The 15,748-nt window shown below is 37.4% G+C and overlaps 1 long non-coding RNA gene across 1 annotated transcript; it reads left to right on the forward strand.

Annotated features, from left to right (window-relative positions):
* Positions 1–2,196: 2,196 nt before the first annotated feature.
* Positions 2,197–14,343, forward strand: LOC136792415 (uncharacterized). Its single transcript, XR_010836186.1, has 3 exons — positions 2,197–2,319; positions 12,798–12,855; positions 14,291–14,343. It is a non-coding gene; the product is annotated as an uncharacterized lncRNA (long non-coding RNA).
* Positions 14,344–15,748: the final 1,405 nt, after the last annotated feature.

A 15,748-nucleotide genomic window follows, 5' to 3' on the forward strand; every position in this document is an offset into this window, starting at 1 on the left:
CCCAGGATTGTGAATCAATCTTGCCCTGAATCCACCTCTGCCCTCAAATAATCTTTCTAAAATTTAAATATGATCATGTCCCCCTTCCTTATAAAATTCTTCAAGTTCTTTTCTCAATCTATAGGGTAAAGTCTCAATTCCTTATTAGACAAGGGCATCCAAGGTCCTCCGTGACTTGACTCTGCCTTTTCTGACTAGTTATTATCATGCCTTTCTCAACCTCTTAAATTTGAAGACCTAACAAAATAAAGCTACTTGGTATTCCTTGAGCACAACATGTTGCTTTAAACACTGCTACCGGATTTCCCTGTTGGTCCAGTGGGTAAAACTCCATGCTCTCAGTGCAGGAGGCCTGGTTTTGATCCCTGACCTGGGAACTAGATCCTGCATGCATGCTGCAACTAAGATCCTGCGTGCCACAACTAAGACCTGGCACAGCCAAAATAAATAAAATAAATAAATAAATAAGTATTTTAAAAAACAAAACAAAACAAAACAGTGCTACCTTTGCTCTGAAACCATCCAAGGCCCATTCTTCCCCCTACCAGCCCTACCTCTCCCAAATTATTTATAAATTATTATAAATTAATTACAGTTAATTAATCATGCCATTCATAGTTACATATTATTATAACCATTGTTTTGTAGGCTTTGTCACACATATACAAAGACTACACTACAAACACATACTATACACACTAGATTCTGAACTCCTCAAGAGCAGAAACTATGTCCTAATCATTTGAATTCTCAGTGTCTGATATAGTAGGTGCTCAGTAATGTAGGTGGTATTCAACAGTCACTCTGTTGAGTTGCATTAGGAGACAGGAGAGCAGTAAGTGCTCTAGTCAGTGGCAAGGGTATAATCGAATTAATGTCACAGATTTATACAGAGTAAGGGTCCCTTAGACCTATGATTCCCCTCACGAGAACTTACAATGCTGATTTTCTATAATTGTGAAACTTCAAATGATTAGAGATGAAAAGAGCGGGGCAATTCAATGATTTAGAAGCAACAAAGAATAAAGGAAATTAAAAAAAAAAATTACCCTTCACCTCTCAGCTCAGTTGAAATTTAGAATTCTGGAATTCCTTATAGTTCTGTGCCGGCTTCTGGTACACAGCAGACCCTTTTTATTCTTCCCAATCTCAGTCCACTTTTGTAACCTCTGCCCACACTCTCAACAAACAACCACTTCCTGGCCACCCACCCTCTTGGACCTAGAGTTGTACACACTGGTCATGTTGGCACTTCTGGAATATAGCCAGAGGAAGTGGCCTATGCATGGAACATGAAATTCTCTGGTCCCTGGAGCCTGAGTGTGCCTGGAAGGGTAAGCACAAGCATATCACTTGGCCCAATAGATTCCTCACCCCACTGGGAGAAGGATAGCTGAGAGACAGCCCAGTGGTGTCCTCTAACTGTTAGTGCTCTGAGTAGGGGCTCCTCCCACCAAGGTCTAGAGTGGTATAGAAGTGAAGACTATATAGGAAATGGCAGAGAATAGCATTGTGTTATTATTATACCAGCAGGTTTTTAGTAGAGCAAGAGGTGAGAAAATGCTTTGGGGAACTACCTATAAAATCTGCCCTAAATGGAATGGGAACCCTATAGGACAGAGTGGAAAGACACAAAAGCCATGGATGGAAGTACACATAAAGACATATAAATTAGGGGTGAATATTAGCTCATAATCTCATTTCCTCCATCTCTGCCCTTCTTGGCTCCCTATACCTGGACAAAGTGGTTCCTTATCTTAGAAATAAACTCACTCCCCTTTCCTAAATACATCTTTTCCTTGCTGCCCACAGTAGGCTTTGGAATAAGACATTTCTGGACTCAAGTCCTCTTTCTTTCATTAATGATTTATGTAGTCTTCAGTAATTTGGATGGCAAGATTTCATTTCTCATAAACCTGAGAAGATTAAGATGAATTACCAGATTAGTTTGAAGAAAGTGAGAGAGTTGGTGGTTAGAAATGCAAAAACGGGATATCCAGGTACAATCAGATATTTATCAGCATTTCCCATGAGAACTTTGTGTTATGGTCTATAGAGCTTGTTTTGCTAAGAACCTTTCAGTTGCTAGAGACTTCATTGACTGAATCTACTAGAAGTCGGGAGAGAGAATTTATTTCAGTCTTACCTGGTTTCCCAAATAATTAGTCATCTGTTTTCTTCTACCTACCACAGGTAGAGTCCTCCAGAAGCAGATGCTGAGATGGATCTCAGAGTGCAAGCTGTTACCTGTGAAGGGAAATGCAGAGGGAGAAGTGAAACCATGATGAAGGCCCTGCAAAACCTCGACCAACCAGCTGAGTTAATACTCTGTATTGATTGTGAGGTCTTTCCCAAGACTGGTCAAAATAGCCAGGCTTTGTAGGCGACCTTGCTCAGTCACTAATGTGGGTTGAGCCATGAAGGGCATAACCTCAGGTGAGGCAGGTCTCCATAGCTGAGGCAGACTCTAAAGAAGCTGACAGCTGGGGACCATCTGAGGACCACACTCCTTGTAGCTGGGCATCCAGTCATTCCTTAAAGTGAAACCTAAGTGGCACATCTCTGTGTCCACCTCACCATCTTTGACTCTGCTTTCTTTCCTATGTGCTGGTTTCATTCTGAAGCTTTTCCAAAGTTATGGTGAACGTGTTCACCAAAAGTTTCAGACTTATGTTTTACCAGCTGGGAAGCTTTAGAGGAAGAATCTCTCTTACAGAAGTTCCAGTTAATGTCCTGAAATTGAATATTATACATTTGGCTTGGGGTCAGGAGCTCACTTCCAGCGCCAGGGTCCAAGGTTAGCCTCACCTATAATGAATGGACTGAGAGCTAGAGTGAAAAGATTCCCTAAAGGCACATTATGGTACTGTTACCAAACAAAGGGTGTTAGGGAGTGGGAAACAGATGTCTTCTTCCCTGATGCAGGCTCAGGCACTCATGCACTCTGGAGCCTTTCTAGAGTGGCCTGGAGGCCTCCAAGGAGTTGTGGGACTGCATTTAATTTTAGGTAGAGGATCTCAAAGAGCATTGTTAACATTCACAGAAACCCTCATTATTTTGGAAGACATGACCTTGAATTCTTTCTAAGTAAAAGAATTCATGATATTATAACATAAAGCTATTACAAATTCCTCTCTCCCTTTCTACTAATTGTACCAATTTTCTGAAGCTCCATTTGCTTTCTTTTTATTTGTGATAGTGTGGAGAATAACTGTGGGATTCTGCAAAATGCTGAATGGGAAAGTAGCACAAGAACACAATAACAAAGAGCCTTTCATGCTGCAAGGAAGAGTACTCCTGTTGGCATGGAGAACTTCTAACACTGGGATTGCAAAATGGCAAACCTGTGAAAAGAGATTTCTATATTCTTAAATACAGGATACATTTAAAGTAGTGTCAGTTTAATGTGTGTGTGTGTGTGTGTGTGTGTGTGTGTGTGTGTGTGTATAGACACATGATTTGTTTGTCTCTGTAAGTATGTACAAATCTTTTATTTAAAATCTCTTTGATTGGGTTTATGAAAGGTTTCTCTCTTTGGAATGCTGAGTTTGTCTTAAATATAATAAACCAGGGCTTATACTCAGGCGGCACATGTCAACATAGCCACACTACTTATAAAATATTGAAATATTTTTCTACCAGTTGGGAAATGGTATAGTAGTAAATGTGAATGTGATAAGTTCTAAAATTAATTAACGAATTTCAGCACATGTGATTTTTCTCAGAAACCACACGCCACTGTGATTCCAAGATTTTTAAAAATTGTTCTGGTCTGGGCACTGGAGCACAGAACTGGAAGGTCCATTGAAGAGATCCTTTTATTTATTTCAGGTGTTGAGGAATTTCTTTTGGGTTCAAATGTCCCTGGTTGGGAGAAGGGAAATCACATAGTCACATTGAGGAGAAACTTGCTGACGGTTGAAGAGTTTGGGAGAAGCCTGGGGCACAGACAGCACAAGAGGGGCTTAAATCACTCACGTATGATTGGGACACTTTGCTTTACTGGAAAACTCTTCCCTGGTGGTACTGACCATCCCTGCACCATGTGCAGAGCTTTATGAGAAGGGGATCTCCTGGGATCCCTTTCAACGGTTAAAAGGATGTGAAATGTAAGCAGTAACCATAAGACCCTTCTCTCTGTCCCCTCCCTGCTGCTCATGGCCAGTTCTCCCCATGGAGGAACCTCAAGATACCCTGGCCCTCCCATCCCTGCCCCTGTCTGCTCCTACAACTCTTCCAAGCACTAGCACTGGCTGAGTCTGGAAGCAAATGCCCTTTCTCTTTACCTCTTCTTTCCCGTCTTGCATTTGTCCTGCTTATTAACTGGGCTTCAACCAGCTGTCCCCATCCCAGCACCAGTTGTTTCCTTACTGGACTTTGCAGAGAGGCAACCATCTCACCCTTCTTGCATGGAACAAAGCAGGCAAAACACGCAGATTCTTAATCAAGTAACTAAAATTGGCCAATAACCACCCTCCTTGTCCCCTCTTCCCACCTCTCTTTTGTTTTAATAGGATTTATTATTATTTAGGATGGTAAGGCCAACATATCAGGAGACAATGGCCATTGGAAAAAAGCATTATTATACACACAGATCCCAAGTGAGAGAATACAGGTCATGCCACTGAGGGCCACAGGGAAGCACCAGGCAGTCAGGAGGCAGAGCGAAAAAAACTGTGGGCAAGAGCCTTTATCATGTTTTCCATAGGCAGGGTAAACAAGTTTGGGATTGACTAGTCTGAATCATTTCAGAGGACTTTGGAGCATAGGGGCTGTCCCAGCTGTCTCACATCTGGCCCTGCAGTGATTAGGGCCAGGAGTGAGAGAGCCTAATAAGGGAGGTGGTGAGAAGTGTAGGCTCTGAATTGGTTGGTTTGTATTTGAAAAGAGTGTTCCTGGGAGGATGATTCCTCCTGAGGGGGAAGAAAGCAAAGGAGGCCAAGGCAAGGTGACTCAGAGAAATTACCAGGCTGTTTGGAATAAGGTATCTCTGGTACATGCACGTAGGGCAGATTTTAAATCATCAAGTTTACAGAAACTAGAAACATGATTAATACACTCTTTCCTTCTCAACCTTTTTATTTCTCCTCCTCTGGCTTTCCAACTTCTATCAATAAAGTTATGACAAAGGGCCACTGTCTTTTGCTATTATTTGATGGTGGTTGGAGAGAGACTCATTTTAATGGAGAAGTCTTTGGAAGAACTTTATATGTTAAATCTCATCTAAAAAAGGAGCATCATTTAGCTCTGTCAACCAAAAATTACACTAATGATTTTAAAATCATAGAATGACTTGATGAATGAATTTTACTATAAATTTGAATACTTGGTAAGCAAGGTATACAAAGTATAGAGAATACAGTTGGCCCTTAAACCACATAGTCTTGAATTACGTGGGAAATTCAAAACTATTGAAAAAAATGCAGATTTTTTTCAATAGTAAATACTACAGTACTACATGATCCATGGTTGACTGAATCTGGGGATGCAGAACGTTGAATTATGAGGAAACGTGGATACAGAGGAACCAAGGATACAGAGGGCCGACTGTAAATTATATGTGGATTTTTGAAGGTTGGCCTCCCTAACTCCCGTGGTGTTCAACTGCATATATTTAGAGACTAGAAGAATATATATTTTTACGGCCTTGATTTATATATTAAAACTATAAACTCTGTATTGTATATTATACAATATGAATATATTCATATATTGGATATTACACATTTTATATGAATTTAAATGACTAAACAGTTATTACACATGGTATTCTTGTCACCTCCAACTTTTTAAATAGTGATTTTCTTTCAAAGCCTATTTAAAGTACCATCTTCTTGCAAACTTGCTCATGATCATGACATGTATCTCTTCTGTCTGTCATTGCCTGCCCCCTGTTATTGCCTTTCTAATTTTATGATGGCAAGATCACTAGTCATTCTCCCCCTTAGTTCCTAGAGCAGTTGTACTTATCTAGGGATGGGTGCATATCAGAATCACTGAGAAGTCTCCTCTGAAGTATATATTCCTAATCCAGTCCCTCACCCAATTGCACACACAGAATATATCTATCTAGGAGATATTTGAATCTAATGAGAAATTTTTCTTGAAGTGTATCAAAATCACTTGGAGGCAATACTGACCTAAAGCAGAAAACACCAGGGACTCCCTGTCCCTACCTCGTCTTCTAAACTGGGGAACTTGTCACTGAGCAATGTTCCTTGACAGACTGACCTTGGTCATGGTGTTCTAACATTGCTCACACTTACTAATGTAATCCAGATCATGGCTAGTACTTGCCACTGTTCTCCAAGTCAAAATTGTTACTCAGTATTCTGATGGCAAACTCCTGTGGCTGGGTTTTTAAGTCTAATCGTTTCTTTCCCCTTCCACGCCCCATCCCCCTACATTCTGCATGCCCAGTCACCAGAACTTTTGTAGTGGTGTCCTGCCTTATTATTTAGATCGACAGAAGGGTCTCTGCCAGTATGGCAGCCCAGTCTTTGTATATCATGGATTTCCTGGAGGGTGATGACAAGCCTGTCAATATAGCCAAGTAGTTCCTTCTTCTGTTATCGACTGGGCCTGCCCCCCACCAACCTACATTTTGGCCCTAATGGATGAGTTTATTCTTAAGTCCTGGCCATTCTCTGAAATTAAATCTTGTTTGGCTTAATTAGCCATGTCTAGATAATAGGTGATTATTATGTCTAGATAACGTAACTGGGATATATTAGGTATCACAGCTACATTTGTTCTCCTCACATACTTTACATCAAATACATCAGCTTTTGGGTAGTTATTTGGATTTAGAGCCTCACTCCTCCTATTGTATTTGGAGGAGCTATGCTTCTCCTTCGTGCTTCTCAGAACACTCACACATGATTATTTGATGAAGGTCCACTTCCCACACTGGACTGTGATTTCTAGGAGGTCAGTGATCTTATTCTCTTTTTTATTCCCATTGTACCTAATGCCTGACAGAGTGCCTGGCACATAGTTAGTGCTCAATAAATATCTGTTGAATAAACAAATGAAAATACTAAGCCCCTTGAAAGTATGAGACTGTGTAATGTAAACTCCGTCTTAGAATCTACTGTTATGTTACTCAGACTCTCAAAATATATTTAAATGATGAATGAAGATACTTGGAGGAATATATAACTTAATGTTATTTTCGAATTCATGGGCTTCAGAAGATTAATGTTCAATTTCAGAGAAAAGTGTTCTGCATAAAGGTTTAGACCTAAATATAAGAGGACATATCCCTGAGTAAAAGTTAAGACAAGCTCTTATTATGTAGAGCATTCCTGAGCTCATTTTGATGGTCAATACTTACATTCCTTTAAAAAAATCTGTTTAGATAACTTTCTTCTTTTCATGTTGGCAACAAAACAGAGTCCAGTGACCAACGGATTTAACATAGTTCTTAACCATTGCACAAGCCAACAGAAGGCTCATTCTGAGTGCGTTTTGGGGTTAGTCCACATCTCCCTCATTTATTATGGAATGTAACTGGTATTTCCTGCTTCCACAAAGAAACTCAAACCCCATTTGATACATCAAGGACTCAAAAAGACAGGGCTGTTTTCTCTCTTTCCATCCATAGAACAAGGAATCCTCTCCTCTCCCCCACCCCGCAAAAAAAAAAAAAAAAACAAACCTCAAATAAGACCAGAGGTACTAACAACTTCAGCCCCAATTCTGTTTGTTCTGTAACTGTGCTGTCCAGTGGAAATTTAATGTCAGTCATAAATGTGAGCCAAAGAATTAATTTAAAATTTTCTAGTATTCACACTAAAAAGTAAGAGAAACAGATGCATATAACTTTAGTAATATATTTTAACTTAACATATCAAAAATATATGATTTTAACATGTAATCAATATGAAAAATTATTAGTGAAATATTTTACATTCTTTTTCTGTACTTGGAAATCTGGTGTGTCCTCTACACTTACAGTACGTCTCAGTTCAGACTAGCCACATTTTAAGAGCTTACTGCCACATGTGGCTGATGGTCACCCTGAGGAGTATAGTTCTAGAATGTGTTTTTGTGCTATAGTTTTTCACACAGTCAGAAGAGGCGTCCCCATTCATCTTCACTGAAGCCCCCGGCATCTGAGTGAGGAAAGGCAACCTGTTGAAACTTCTGAAAACTTTTAAGTAGATTCAATAAATAAAACCTATCGATATGCTTCAGTGGTCTCCAGGAACTGCTCACCACAGCTGCAGTTGCTAGTTTAAGCGCACCTCTGCTACAGTATCGCTGGGCTGAGGCCGTTTTGCTGCAGCCCTCATTCTGTCCCTGTTCAGGCTTCAGCGTGGCCAAGGCACAGGGGAGGATTCTTTTCCCTTTGGCATTAAGCACAGCCAAGGCTGATCAAGCCAAAACTGACGCAGCCTCTCAATGCCACAGTCCTTTTCAGATACACTCACATTTCTTTTTCTTTCTTTTTTTTTTTTTCTGTTTCTTGCTCTGGATAACTGAAGAGCAGGTAGAATCCTTCCAGGCCAAGTACCTATAGATGTTAATACCTAGAATAATATTTTTTAAAGAAGACTTTAATAGAGAGGGCTGATGAATTTGTGGAGCAATAGGGAACAAACCTATCCTGTTATGAGAACTGAGTAACTTTTCTTATATTGTAATATGTAGTCAATCATGACGATTACACAGCACATTCTGATCGTTTCCAGGTCATCTTTATTAGGGAGTGGTTGATGAGAAACTTTAGTATAAGATGATTTCCTTGATTTTCAGTGTTTCTTAGACCTCATGCCTCTGCAGAGTCTGCTGGGGAAGGCAGAGAGTGGGGATCAAGAGTGCAGGCAGCAGAGCTTTGGCCCTCTGTCTCTGTCTTCAGCCAGAGCAGCTCTGTTTGTTTTCCTTTTAATGCTTCTGGGCAAGATCTAGTACAGATAAGTGGTTTCTGTGCCAAATTTTTAGAAAACCACCCACCTACGGGAATTGCCTCTGTTTTGATTCAGTCTGAATCTCTTTCTGCGCTCACCATATTGCATTTTTATATTGCCATCTGTGCTATGATGTCTACTTTTTCTATAGGGACTTTACTGCTAAGCACTTAGTTTTTGCTCGTGCAATTGGGCAAAGAAAAGCCTTTAAATATCATATGTTTTGGGCTCATTTTTATTGTTTTTACCATTTTCTGTTTAGTAATTTATGCTTATTGTGGGAAAATGCAAGAGAAAACTAGATAGAATAAAGGAGAAAATAGAAAGCATTCATAACTGCATCACACAAATAAATGGTGTTAACATTTTGATATATCTCCTTCTGAATTTTAACATGTATATATTTTAAATTAAGTTGGAATCATATTTTACACAGTTTTATGTCTTGCTTTTCTCAATTATCATCATATTGTGATCATGCTTCTATTTCATTAAAGCATAATTGTTATTAGCTTTTAAATTCTTAATCCTATGTATGTCTCACAATATACTTAATCATTCCTCTATTGTTGGAAATGTTGATTGTTCCTGATATTTCTGTTGTTAAAATTGATACTTCATCTATCATTCTTGTACAAAAATGGTGCTTCAATGAACATTCTCACACATAAATATTTAACTACCTTTTAAAATTTATTTCCTAGAAATTACTAAGTAAATAAACTTTCTAAATGTCTACATATTGCTCAAATATTGCCCTCTTGTATCAAAATACAACCCCACCAGTAGTATATGTGAGTGTCAATCTATTCTCACTCTTCCTGACTTTGAGTTCAATACTTCAAAAGAATCTTTTCCAAGTTGATTTTTTTTAATTTTTAAAAAGTTTTATTGGGATATAGTTGATTTACAATGTTGTGTTAGTTTCAGGTATACAGCAAAGTGAATCAGTTATACATATACATCTAACCACTCTTTTTTAGATTTTTTTCCCATATAGGCCATTGCAGAGTATTGAGTAGAGTTCCCTGTGCTATTGAGTAGGTCCTCATTAGTTATCTATTTTATATATAGTAGTGTGTATATGTCAATCCCAATTTTCAATGTGATTTTTTTTTTAAGTTTTTTAAAATATTTATTTGCGAGTCATTGATAGCTTGTTAAGGGACTTTGCATTTCATTGTCTGGAGATCTATGATCTATCTATCTATCTATTTATCTATCCATTTGACCATTTTTCTTCTGATATATTAATAATTTTAATTTTATTTATAAGAACATTTTATGTATTAAGGCTGTCAAATCTTAGCCTATCATAGTCATTGCAAAAATAAATGACCTAGTTTGTCTTTACTTTTGTTAATTTTTTTTTTTTTTTGGACAGCATAAATCTGATCATAAGCATTCTTCTAATCTCTATTCTGTCACTCCAAGCAGTTTCATCCACACCCATAGCTTCAATTACTATCTATAACATTGATGATTCACAAACTTACATCTCCAGCCCAGGGAGCCCAAGATTGAGAGGAACTGTCTCAAAGAAATATGTTGGTCTGGGTTTTATCTCAGTGGAAATTGAATTAATAAGAAGGAAGACCATAAAGTTTTAAGTCATTGTATCAGCTTCAACTACAAGATAAAGACAGTATAAAATTAAGACAGACCTCTGGAACTCCTGAGCATATATATATATATACACATAAGATCTTATTGGTTCTGTTTCTCAGGAGAACCCTGATTACTACAGGGGGTATATAATTTGTCTCCTTACTTCATAGATCTTCAATTGAGAGGAACTATATTCAAGGAGTTGTATACAAGGAAGCTTTTATGATAGAATTTAATTTTGTAAGCCAATGTGTGACTCTGTCTTTTGTCAGAGAGATTTCTAAGGGCTTTATCTTTATTGATTGACTCTAAGGGATGCTGCTTGTTTCTAACATGTTTACCAGAAATGCAGCTTCTGACATGGCTCAGCAACCTGGGAAGGGCAGGGAGGTACTATATGAAATGAGTGAGCTCTCAGCTGCCTTCTCAACGGCAACTGAATTCTCTGGATGGGGTCAGCCTTCTGCACATATTGATGGAGTAAGAGGGAGCACTTGGAAACCTCTTTTGACAGGCTGAGCCACTTCTAGCTAGGAATGTGACCTAAAAAAGAAAATTTCTTATTTTGTAGCACCATAATCTTTCTAGCTCAAATTTTAATAGTTACCATTCGTGTGTATAGCATTATCTTGAATGCTTTACATGTAACATTTTATATTTCCAATATCCCAAAGGGTAAATCTTACTCTTCCCATTTTACAGGTGACAAACCAAAGCCCATTGAAAAGTTATCACTTTTAGGGAATGGTGGCAGTTTGAAAATGAGCCAATTTTACCTCTGCACCGGTGTTTTCTTCTATTGCACCAAATCCCCCACTAGACAGAAAATTGCCTGACAGCACATTCCTTCTGCTTCCTACCCCTTCCTGGAGCTTTCCAAAATTTTACTGTTTATTCACTTCAGGCTCAGAATCGAGTAGGCAATTGTAGTTCTATCTTGCTCCTCTTATGTGGTGCAAAAATCAGTAAGCAGTGGTCTAATGCAGACGCACCACAAATAAAATGGGTAGAAGAGTCACAATGTGAAATTATTAGGAAAGAAGAAAACCCATCTTAGACGAATTCAACGGATAAACATTGGATTAGCCTCTGCTGTATGGCGATCCTTGGGGAGATATAAGGCTGAAATTAGATGTGGTGTTTGCAAATAAGAAGTTTCCAGATTGTGATAAGTAAACATGATTTGAATATCATTAGAAGAGGAGTATCAAAAACATGATACTACATCATGAAAATAAGGATCACAGTCAGAGGGCTATGTCTCCACTAGCACTTAAACATCATGATTTGCCCTTGAGTTAGTGACTCAGTTGGAAGAAATGACCTCGAGGGACCTATTGTTTTTTAGCCAAGAAACAGCTAGTTTCCAAAGACCTAACAAGTTTCATAGACCATTCAAATTCTCCCTAGTATGCGAGCAAGATTTTTTCAATTTAATAATTAGTCTGTTTATAGAAATATTTGTAGATGCTTCACAGACCTTTCAGAAAACTACTAAACATTAGCTTGGCATGTTAAGCGATTTCTAATAGTTTTGTCTTCATGTTTCCCACAGAAGAGTGACTATTAAACACCCTTCCCTCCACTGTCAGTAGCAGAGTATCATTTTTGTTAAAAATGAGTCTTTGATTTAAAAACATAATACATTTCAAGGAAAGAAATTATTCTTGTTTAGTGTTTCCAGAGTCCATGCTGACTTGGAAAAATTGAAACTTAGCATGCTGTTTTCCATAATTTGATATTAAATACTCAGAGTATGTTTAAATCTTAGCCTTAAAATATATTTGAAATTGAAATGTTACATTTTTTTAATATCAAGACTCTGTACAATTTCTGACCTGATGTGGACTATTGTACTTCAGATTTCAGTGCAATTATCTTCAAGTTTGGTGTTTGTTGAAATGGTATTTATTGAAAAATTGGACATTGTCACACACTATCTAATTTGGTAACATTAGAAATGATGCCAAGCTTCCCACGTGTCTCTCTCCCTCTGAAAAACTTATAAGTGGAATCCTAGAAGAGACTGGCAGTACTAAGATTTTTTAAAACTTTCATGTACTAAAATTTTAAAATGTGTAAGTTCCACTGATATGGTAGGCAAGAAAGTACTGTATTTAGATTAAAGGACATGATGTTAAAGCTTGCCTTACGTTTTTATTACATCTCAAATTGCAACAAATCAAAAAAGTTAAAACTTTATGAGACTACAGTTATTTCTTGTAAGACACTTGCTTGTAAAAATTTTTCTCTGCCTTCATTTATTTTTATTTTTAGTTTAAAAGCTAAAGCCAAGCCACGAAGAGGAAGACAAGATGAGAAACCCAAAATCAAGGTAAACATTGTTTTAGCAAAGCACAGCATTGTGAAATAAACCAGAAAGAACATTATCATGCATGTCATACTAGTTGTCCCAACAAAACTTGCTTTACCTTTCTTAAGAATATTTTCTATATAAAATAGATATTATTAGAGAAAATATTTCTGTATACTTGTCTTTCAAAAATGTCTTTCATATGGAATGTTTTCCTTTTTCTAATTTCCAGCTGAGAGAAATATGAAATATCCAGGTCCTGCCTGGAGGTTAAACAGTTTTCTGTAACCGATACCATAAAAACTAAAGAAAAAAACTGAAAAGGCTTGAATTTGACAAGCACCCACGTCTGTGCATATATCTGAATTATCTAAACCCCTTAGGTCTCCAACTCATATGAAAGTATTATGCAGTTTTCAGAAGATTCTCTATTTCTTCTTGCTTTCATCTGAGTAGAAGATAGCTCAAGATCTTTAAAAAAGATTGCTACTTAGCAGTTTGTGTGTGGTCAAATGGTCAACAAATTAGTTGTGTGTCAAAAGGTAAAAAAAGACTTTTATATGCAACATAAATTCCATAGGCACTTAATAAATTATAAAGCATATAATAATAATGGCATAATAATTTAAAAATATAGCCTAAGCTACATTGAAAAATGAGAAGAGTGGCTGAAGCGAGATGAACTTGGTTGGTTCTTGAATCTCCTGCTTTTTCCTTTTCCACCCTCCTGCCACTCTATCCTCCTGTGGCCACATGCAGGCCCACAGACATAATCCTGGTTACCTAGGAGGTTTTTTAGGAAGCTGAGTACCACTCCCCCTCTGGGGGTGGCCCTTACAATGGAGTCATGTCACCAGCAAGACATGATGTTTTGTGCGCCAAGAATAAGCTGGAGTTACTAACTAGGTTGTGAGTTTCAACGTTCTCTTCTATCCTAACTTTTCAAAATACCTTCCTGTCCTTTAAATGAAGGTCTTGATACTGAGCTTGATTCCGTCTCCCTTTTGCAGAATTGCATGATGATTTTGGGGCTCACGCACTGACTTTGTTGTGTTTGGAGAGATCTCCCAGGAATCAGGATGCAGCATCTCATCTGAGAGATAATGCGTAAAAAGAACTTTCACTGCTGTACCTCATTCATTCGTTTGTTCATTCATTTATCCATGTATTAAATAATACATTTATATATTTAGTCAATGTGCCCAAGAGAAATTTTTAATGAAGAACCACCAGGATTTAGTAGTTGATTGGATATTGGGAGAAATAAAGTGGAAGCCTTTACCAGTTCTGGTTTTAATAAAAACTTTGCCAAGTAAATTTCTGCTACCAGGGATCCAGATCATCAGCTTTGTAGCCCTTTCCCCTTTGACTTCACTGAACAAAAGTACCCTAAGAAAGGGATTCCTCTGTCCTGGGCCTACTGTCATATGTCCTTCCCTCTCACTTTTCTTTACAGCCTTGTCTTTCATGCTACCTGGGGATGCTGCTCCCACCATGGCAAATTTGGTGTTTAAGTTCTTTAAGAGTCATGATTTTAAATTGTAAGCTAAACCTACTTAAGGTATGTAACCTTCTTTTTACTATTTAGTGTAAATAACTATTTAAACTCCATATTCCAGAAGGTACCCTTTAAAGAAATAATAATTGGATAAGCTAAAATTCTTTAGGTATTTTATGAAGCACAGCAAAATATTTAATAAGCAAATAGAATTTGGTATATATTTCTTATCCTCAGGGGAACCTCCTTTCTGTGACTATTATGTGATTTTTATTTTTGTATCTTACAACAGAAAAGAAAGACTTAATTTGTAGAATAATGACATAAAATGTGATAAAGAAATCACACTTTTTAAAAAAGAGAGCTACTTTTTAAAAGTTACGAACCCAAGAAAATGAAGGAAGACAGGCTGTTTTCAATGCACATCTTGTATTTCTGTAAGGTATATCAAAACAAATACTTTGTATGGAAAACTAACAGCTTTCCATGGAAGGCGTGTGATTAATTGCCAGACTAGTGATAAAGACTAGTTTGACTTGATCTTTTTTCTTTTTTCATACGTGAGCAAACTTCATGTTTGAACACATTAGTTCAAAATCCACCTTTGTCAGCTAAAAAATGGTGATTAGAGTAGACTTAATCCTAATGTACCTCCCAGAGGTATGCTGACAAAAAGAACCACTGGTGATTCTATGCTCCCTTCACATGAAAATCTGTTCTAAAAGACATTATTATAAAAACTATTCCTTTATCTTCTATATCTTTGAATAACTTAGGAATGGTAGATATCATCTTTTTGATTATGAACTTGCAAACATGTATCAATACTAAATGAAAAGTGATTATTTTCCTGGCCTGGTTATGTTCAGACAAGACATAATTTTTTTCACACTGGTCTGTACCGAGTCTTTCTTTTTTATTTTTTCCTAAAACGTTGAAAAATGAAGTGAAAAAATATTTTAATAGTCCCTGTTCTGATTTTCTCTAGATCTTCCTTATTTCTTTTTGAAAATGTTAGAGGCTAGTAAGAAGACATGAAGAGTTGACATTAGTTTCAGAAAAAGTAAACTTGTGATTTTATACATGCAATTTATTAGGCAGCTATGGTGGGCTTTAATGATACTCTTTAATGGTCATCTCTTTAATGATACTCACATTGGTCAATGTCATCTCTTATCATTGAAATTATCCAAAATGTCTAAGTGTTCGCTATGTCAACAGACATACATAAACAAACACGAACATCTGTTTAGAAAAACATACAATTTTCCTATAAATACATAACTGCGGAAACAAACAGAAAGTCATTGGCAGGAAGAGTGATAGTTTCTCAGTATTCTGGGGTGTGACAGTGTGATTAACCTGGCCCTGCTGCTGAGTGTCTAGGACAAGTAACTTCTTCCAGAACCTGATGCT

This window comes from Kogia breviceps, chromosome 13 (assembly GCF_026419965.1).
Source record: "Kogia breviceps isolate mKogBre1 chromosome 13, mKogBre1 haplotype 1, whole genome shotgun sequence".
NCBI classification, from domain to species: Eukaryota; Metazoa; Chordata; class Mammalia; order Artiodactyla; family Physeteridae; genus Kogia; species Kogia breviceps.